Source organism: Juglans microcarpa x Juglans regia, chromosome 7S, assembly GCF_004785595.1.
Source record: "Juglans microcarpa x Juglans regia isolate MS1-56 chromosome 7S, Jm3101_v1.0, whole genome shotgun sequence".
NCBI classification, from domain to species: domain Eukaryota; kingdom Viridiplantae; phylum Streptophyta; class Magnoliopsida; order Fagales; family Juglandaceae; genus Juglans; species Juglans microcarpa x Juglans regia.
In genome coordinates this window covers 18,029,231-18,038,183 of record NC_054607.1, presented here as the reverse complement: position 1 = coordinate 18,038,183, position 8,953 = coordinate 18,029,231, and positions in this window count along the sequence as shown.

Sequence of the window (8,953 nt, the reverse complement as noted above, 5' to 3'; positions counted from 1 at the left end):
TCACTCTCATGTTCTAGATTTCGGTGCATATATGGAGATTGAGTTGGGGCTTGGATTGTTGATAATTGATACGTGAAGTTGGGGCTTGGATTGTTGTTGGGTTGTGTATGCATTTATACATAGGATTACATGAATATAATTTAATCATGTATAAAAGGCTCAAATTTGGTGGATTCTTGCACTCTACCTCTCGGTTTTAAACTAGTGCCCACCAAGTGTTTGTTTTTTTTTTTGTCTCAACCAAACTACTTCATTCATTTTGTTATGATTTTACTTGTATTCATGCTCATACATCAGATGCATTTAATTCATGAAAAGTTGAGACACATGGGAGTTATGAGTCTTGTCAGATTAGTAACAAACAGGAGGAGATATATTGGAAAATTGATTTACTTTGGGTATTATGAAATTTGTATTGTGAATTTTAGGGGGATTTTGAGTAAGTGTGTTGTTGAGGGGGAGTTGAATGAATTTTATTGTTCTGATTAATAAAGTTTAATATTGAGGGAGAGAACTAAAATATGGATATAATTAAACTCCAAGACTAAAACATGCTTAGATTTTAAATCTTATGAAATTTAATCTTAGTCATTGTTCTATGTCATTATTTTTTGCCTGGAATCTCTACTCGGTTTCTTGGTCTACTGTTTGTGCTGTTGACAGGTTTTATATTACATTCATCCAGTTGGTTTTGTCACCAATCCGCCAAATGGGAGATTATTGATGTAAAAGTTTGTTGGCTAGGATTATATAACTAAGACCTATTTGAATTATTAGATTAATGTAATTTGTCTTTATCTTTGTCTATGAATATTTAAATTCAAAGATAAATAGATTAATAGATAAAGATTTATCTTTATCTTTATCTATGAATATTTGAATTCGAAGATAAGTGGTTAAATAGATAAATGTTCAAAAGACTTTTGATCAAGATTGAATGTTCGAAAAGATATGAGATATCAAGTGATCTGGATAGAAGATTCAAAAAGAAGATATCAAGCAGAAAGAATTTCGAACAATCAAGAAGTTATCTAAAGCAGTTATCTTATGAAGCTTCAGCACTGGCTGTTAGTAGTCTGTCAGCAGAGTTCTCTCGTCAGTAGATTCCTGCTGCACCTGAAACTCCTATCATATTTGTTCTTTTGGCAGAATCCTACAACAATTAAAATTGATTTTCAGATTATTTATTTAGGAGATCCTATTGGTTAGGATCTGTAGAGATTCAGATATACATATTTTCTAGAGCACTTTCTAGTGCATTGTTTTGGTGAGAAAATTCCTTAGTAAATTTTCATATTTGTGATCTCTCTTTGAGTGTGATCGTACTTCGAGCATGAAGGATCGTGTGATTGGACTTCAGCCCCTAGAGTTCTAGGAGGAAAGACAATATTTGAAAATCGCCAAAGATTCTGGCTGCTATCGCGGTAAAAGACAAACATGTCATTTGTCTGGACAAGTAAGAGAGTCAAGTTGCAAAGGTTTTGTAATTGATGAATACTTGTAATTGAATTTCAAGTAATAAGATTGACTTTCCTAGGTTTGGCTGCTCCGTAAGGTTTTACCTTTAAAGATTCTTTAAAGGGTTTCCCTTCGATACCAATCTTAGTGTTATACAATTTATTTATTTTATGTTATTGTTTAATTATTAAATTAATTGCATGCTTGAATACTAACCAATTTGTTGAGTGAATTGGTAGATATTTCCGCTGCATTACAGGGGTACTTGGGTAATTTCACTCCTCCGACAAGGGTTGAAAAGAGAGTTGGGAGTTTATTTCAAAACTTCTTATGGGTTGCAAAGGTGAGGAAAAAAAGTTTCATTTTGTTAGTGGTAAGAAGGTTTGTCAACAATTGGATCGTGGTGGTTTGGGGATTAAAGAATTAAGGGTTGAATGAAATGTTATTTTTAAAATGGATGTTGATGAAAAAACAGTGGATGTTAATTAAAGCATTGCTGGTTAACTTTACGTATTCAAAGTTGGTGCTTGAAAGAGAGGATTGTGGATTAGTACTGGAAATAAACTGGTCTGATATCAAATTGCCAAGTAATAAGCTTCTCAAAGTCATCTATCTCACATGCAAGGTTTCATTCTATTGTTATAATGCTCGTATCCTTGATCCTATGTACATTTCTTAGTTTAGACTGATGGTGGGCTCTAAACAATAGCCACTCGAAAGAAATAAAAAAGTAATGCCACTGTTCTAAATCATCCGCGAAGATAACTACGTAAGTTAACTGGTCCCTAAGACACATGTACGTTTGGTTGCCAAATTCATCTCAACTCATCATTACAACTTTTTTAAATTCCAACACAAAATATAATAAACAATTCAATTTTTTCAAATCTCAAAATAATAATAATATTAAAAAATAATATTCTAATAATATTTTTTCATCTCAATTCAACTTAACTCAACTCAGTTTAACATCCAAACGCAGTCTTGGCTCATCTGGTTGGTGGTCCAAGTATAGAGATAAATCCCCATTGCAATCTAACATGTTGTATACTAAAATTGAAAACCATGCATTATGATACCAATCCGTTTTGAAATTTGGTAGGATACATGTGATCTTGTGTATAATTACTGTATTGTACCCTACGATTCTATTGTAGAAAGAGTATGAGAGTTGTGCTGTAAAGGTTGGAAGGGATGTGGGCAAATGCAGCAAAATGGTTTAGGGTCAGGTACAAGCAAAATGGTTTAAGGATCTATCTTTAGGAAAAATGTGTAGAAATAGAGCATCACAAAACTGACAATAATATGAGACTCAGGGCTCGTTTTTTTTCAGAGATGAGATGAGATGAGATGAGATTAAAGTTAAAAAGTTGAATAAAATATTGTTAGAATATATTTTTTAATATTATTTTTGTTTTGGGATTTGAAAAAATTGAATTGTTTATTTTATTTTGTATGGGGATTTGGGAAAGTTGTAATGATGAAGTGAGATGAAATGAGATGAGATGAGATGTTTCCTGAAAACAAACGAGGCCTCAGTCCTTCCCTAGTATGTAACCTTTCAATCAGAAACAAAGGCAGGATTTCAGTCTTCGAAATTTATGGAAATATGTTTTACACAACCATATATCATCCTCTTCATAGACAGATTTTACACAACTATATGATGGCAAATTACACAACATGTTACATAATCATATGCACAGATTCACATTACACAGATTCACAAATTACACATATTCACAAATTACACAATCATATCATCACAAATTACACAGAGAGAAGAGGAATGGAGAAGAGAGAGGCTCACCGTGTCGACCTAGTGCTTCTATTGGATTGCAACAGGCAGAGGTGGTTGGGAGGAGCGGTAAACTGGGTAAGGTCTCGCGGCGGGGGGAGAGGCTCATAGTCGCAGGGAGAGAAAGGCTGTGAGGTCGCGGCTCGCAATGGCTAGGAGAGAGAGAGAGAGAGACGAGAGCGACGCGGGGTGGGGGGGATGGGGATGGGGGAAGAAATGGAAAATGGGGAAAACGCGGGTATTAATTTTACTATATTTTGCGGCGACTTTTAATCGCTGCAAAATAAGATAATATCGCCACAAAAACCAAATAACCCATAATAGGATAATTAATTCAGGTAAGTTTATTTGCGGCGAAAACATCTCGGCGCAAAAAGTCTATAACTTCGTCGTAACATGATAATAACCCACGAACGGATAAAATATCCGACCAAACTATTTGCGGCAATAAAAATTCGCCACAATAGATCATTTTTCGCCGTAAAAACATATTTTCCCTACAAAGTTTTACTTGCCGACGTCATTTTGTGGGAAAATGCTTGTTTTATTTTTTACGAACGATTTTCGTGTGATTCAGTAATTATTTGCCACGACCATGTATCTTGGAAAAAAATTTCATGGCAAAAGGCGATAAAGTGATAGATCGATATACTAAAAATAAATATCTTCCTCTTTTTAACAGTATACTTAATACTTAACGTGTTGAAAAGGAAAAATGATCGGAGAATATAGAGATAAATATGCGTGGAAAAGAAAAAACTAAAAGAGAGCAAGAAAAAACATGAAGGGACCTCAAAGTAAAAAAAGGAAATGATGGAATTTCTTTTAGCATATATATAATTAGTAGAAACCTAAATATATGTATTTTTAAAATCTTCTAAAAATATGGTTATTATACTTTTTTGTGTTATTAAAGGACTTAACATTTTTTTGGGGGGCCAAGCATATGTTTTTATATGTTCTGAAAATTAGAGACCAAAGGAAAATGTATTTTGGGTTTTAGAAAATCATTTCACTTCCAATCTAAACATCTTTTATCCCTCAAAGACATTTTTCATATTCTCTAATTTGTTTTTTCAGATAATCACTTCCCAATATTATTTCTGCTAAAAAAAAAAAAAAAAATCAAAACATGACTTATTTAACAAAAAAAATTGATTTTTTTTTTTTTTTGTCTTGACACCGTTCAATACTACATGATAGTCACGTGAATGCGCGCACACACCCACACACACAAATATTTTTGAAATTCAACACCCAAAGTATATAATTAATAACATTTCAAAAATTTTTCATCCATACAAATTTTCATTGATCTACCTATTCATTTACAAAGTTTGATGCAAAACAGTGTAAAAAATAGTTTAAAATCCCTCAAAATCATAGGTGATAGTTTTTTTACCAAGCATTCCTACTTTCTTTTTAATAATATTAAAAAAAAAAAAAAAAACATAGTGTCCTGGCAAGTAGAGCTATAATTGAACCGAGCCGAGCCAGTCTTTGGCTTGCCAAGCTTGGCTCGACCCAAAAAACTTAAACTTGAGATCGAACCCAAGCTTAAGATTTTTATTTAACCTTTGTTCGAGCTCGAGTTGTTTTTTTAATAAGATTTAATAATTAATAAATTAGATAAATAAATAAAACTAGTATTGAATTTGTACACTAACAAGTAGAAGAACATCCATTGTATTATTATAAGATTTTAAAAATTTATAAATAATTAATACGTAGCTAGTTGATATTTATCCATAATAACAATATATTATATGCCTACATAAATAATTAGTACATACACATAATATGATAGCATATATCTATTTCATATATGGTTTCCACATACTAGTATATGAAATTATTAAATTTTATCGACTAATTAGTGTACAAATGATAAAATATAGCTATAAAACATATTCAATATATTGGCATAAGTAATTATGTTATATATTATATATTTAATTATAAAAGTGGTATTCTTATATTATTAGCTAATACATACATAAATATATGTATATATACATACATAAGTGTATTTATATATTTACCAATATATGAATAAGTTTTAATCGAATCGAACTAATGAATCAACTCGAGCATAAGCGAGCGGACCTTAACGAGCCTTAGTCAAGTCAAGTTTAGTCAGGTATGTCATTTACTGATCGAACATGTATCTACTTTTACAGTCGAACTTTTTTTTCACAAGTCAAGTTCAATTCGAATTTAACCGAATGACTACCGAGCGAGCTATCCAATATACTGTAGATTTACAGCCCTACCGGCAAGTATGATCACAAGGCCAGCAGCTTGACAGAACTTGGACCGAATTCCTGATCCGGATACCCAACATGTACTCCAAGTTAAGATATCGATCAAAACAACCACTCGAGACACCATTAATGCGCATGCATGGGAAGGGAATTAATTAGCATGATTAATTGGTTATCCAATGATTTCCAAACGTTACACGAAAAAGAAAGTAAAATTTTTAAGAAACTCCGCCCAACTACGTACGTACGAACAGCTACCTCCAATATCCCACGTACAGTATACCCTCTTCTTTCTCATGTGTCGGTCACTCTTATATATATGTCTGTCCAATAAACCAACGTTCATCAACATGCGCACGTGTCATCACTAGTACTGTTGTTCCTGGTGGTACTGGCAGCTGATAAATATAGAATTAAGCATGTATTTGAAGTTTCAGTCTTTCAGATCATCATTCTCTTTGACGTGCCTTTATTAAAAAAAAAATATCATGTGATGTAATTTATTAAAAATAATATTCATAGCTCAAGATATGAATATCTAGTATATATTAATTATTCTCATGTAATTATAAACTAATTAAGGGCCGGCTGGCGTCTTCCAGTTAATTGGGGATGATCATTAATTAACCCACTCATGGAAAAAAAAAAACACAAGTGTTCAAATAAAAAAATAAAATAAAGAAGTCTTTTAAATTTTATTTTAGAGAAATATATGGTTTCCATTTTTTTAAAGAAAACCCTAACTTATGGAAATAATGGGAATTGAAAAGATTATTGCATGTACAATAACCACCTCTCTCTCTCTATATATATAGTTAATATATATATATAAATATATATATATATATATCATATCATATATATATATATATATATAACAAAAGATAAAAATTAACATAATTATAGAAAATACAGCATGTATGCCCTATAAATCAGCGAAAAAAGCCTAGCCAGCTAGCTGGCCTAGATATATAGAGCTAGAATATTGATTTCATACACTGGTACATCTCCTTTTAGGAGCAGCAGGCCGCCGGGACGCAACCCTAGGAAATTGGAAGCTTGTTCGGAAGAAGGATTCCAACTCTTCACGACTTGTGGTTTCAAAGAAGTGGATTTCATTCCATTTCCTCTTTTGCACAGAAGCTCGTGGCTGTTTCCTTGGTGTTGGTGGGCAGCTCTGTATGGATGGAATTTGATGATCTTGAGAATTTGGTGTTCGACATGAGCTTTCTTCATGATCATCTAATTCATCACGATCTTCTTGTTGTGAAGCTTGATCAAGTTGTTTAAGTACTACTTTTGGTATGCTTTGTTCGGAGATTTGGTTCTTGGACATGATGATGATGATGATGGAAGATCAGTCAGATCGTATGAGCAAATTAAAGGATCAGGTTGAAGAAGATCGAAGTTAGAGATCATCAAAGGCACTCATGAATTAAAGAAACAAGCTTTAAGAAACGGATGATGGCAAACATGGTTGAGAGAGAGATGAGAGAGAGAGAGAGAGAGAGAGAGATGACAATTTGCATAGATGCTGATCTTTAAGATTTCTTACAATATACTGTCGTTTGCACCTTCTTCCCTAGCTTGTATTTATCGATCTTATACAATATTCTTTTCCAACACTTGCTTCTACTTCAATTTCTATCTTCATTTCCTACATTTGGAAGATACAACCACGACAAATTACGTACAGTACTCATCGACCTAACATTATGGGATCTAATGTTTAAAGAATTTTGCGATATTTATATATGTACAAATAATTAGTACTCTTTTATATATATATATATATATATATATATATATATATATATATATGATCGAAGTGGATGAGTGCAAAAAAACTGTAGTTGTCGACAGGTTCTTTAAATTTGTCAGTTTGGATTCCAAATTCATCTCAATTCGTCTTATCTAATCATTATAACTTTTTTAAATTTCAATACAAAATATAATAAATAATTCAAATCTCAAAATAATAATAATATTAAAAAATAATATTTAAATAATATTTTATTCAACTTTTAACTTTCATCTCAACTCAGTTCAATATCTAAACGCAACTTAGGCTATATATATGATATGTATCCACATAGCATTTTAGGTATATATAAATGCAAGAGAAATGTTACAGTTATAAAAAAATTACATAAAAATAATCTTACAAATTGATGAGTGACGTAATTTTATATGATTCGTTAAATCTATTTTATAATAAAAATAATTTTATAATCTTAAAAATTATATCAAATATTATTTTTATATTATCTCTTTATAGTTAGAATATTTACGTAAATGCAATGCTCTCATTCTTCATCACCCGTCGTATCGGACTCTCTGTTTCTTATTTGTCTGTATGAATGAAACGGACTTAATTGGCCGCCGCGCATTGGATACCGTTTTGAACACTGCAAAAATAAAACAAAACTGATAGCAAACTGGCCGACGTCGTACGGAGTGAGGATTCCCTAGAAGCTAGCCTAGAAGGCTAGAACGTCCATATCCCATCCATATTGCAACAGTAGTACTTATCTCGTATCCGATATATTGTACTCATGATTTATGTCTTCTAATTTTCTTGCCTTCGTAATTAAGAAACTAAACACATTTTACCGGCACGGATCATATATAGGATCACATATATATATATATATATATAATATATATATATGTGGGCTTGCTTCAATCTATGCACTTAATGAGAAGTTCTTAGTCGGAATAAAGATTTTACAAAAATGAATTTACATAACGATTTTATAATATGATGTTATGCGTTCAATTTACTCTATTAAGAAATTTTGTGTATATTTACAAGAAAAATGCTTGGACTACCGAAAAAGGTGACTTCCCAAAGTGATGGATTTTATTTTTTTATATTTATATTTTTTTTTACAGCTTAATGATTAAGAAAATATTTTTTAATAAATTTGTAATTTTTTGTTTTCAATAGAAGTGTATTTTACACTACCCGTACAATGCATGGGTGATTATCCTATTTACAAACCCATGAACATGAGTTCGTAATTACTATTCATATAAACAATATTTTAGGATCTTTATGGACTTCCGTGAAGTAATTAAAATATATCAATTATGAAACATATACAAATTGAGAAATTCTTCGACCACAAACAGTAATTTAGGATCTTTATAGACTTCCGTGAAGTACTGTGTTATATATAGTCATGGAGTACGCAAGTACTGACGTGTAATCGTTTTGAAAAAAAGTAAGATCTAATATTAAAAAGTTGATTTTTTTTCATGTTGATCCCGTATTTATTCACTTTTTTAAAAATGATTATACGACGCTTGCACACTCACAAATGTAATTATCATTTCTCTATTCTAATATAAGTTATCTGTTTATGCTCCCAGACTCTCTCAATGAAGTCAAATATTAAATGAAGTTTTTTAACTCCTAAATACTTGCCAG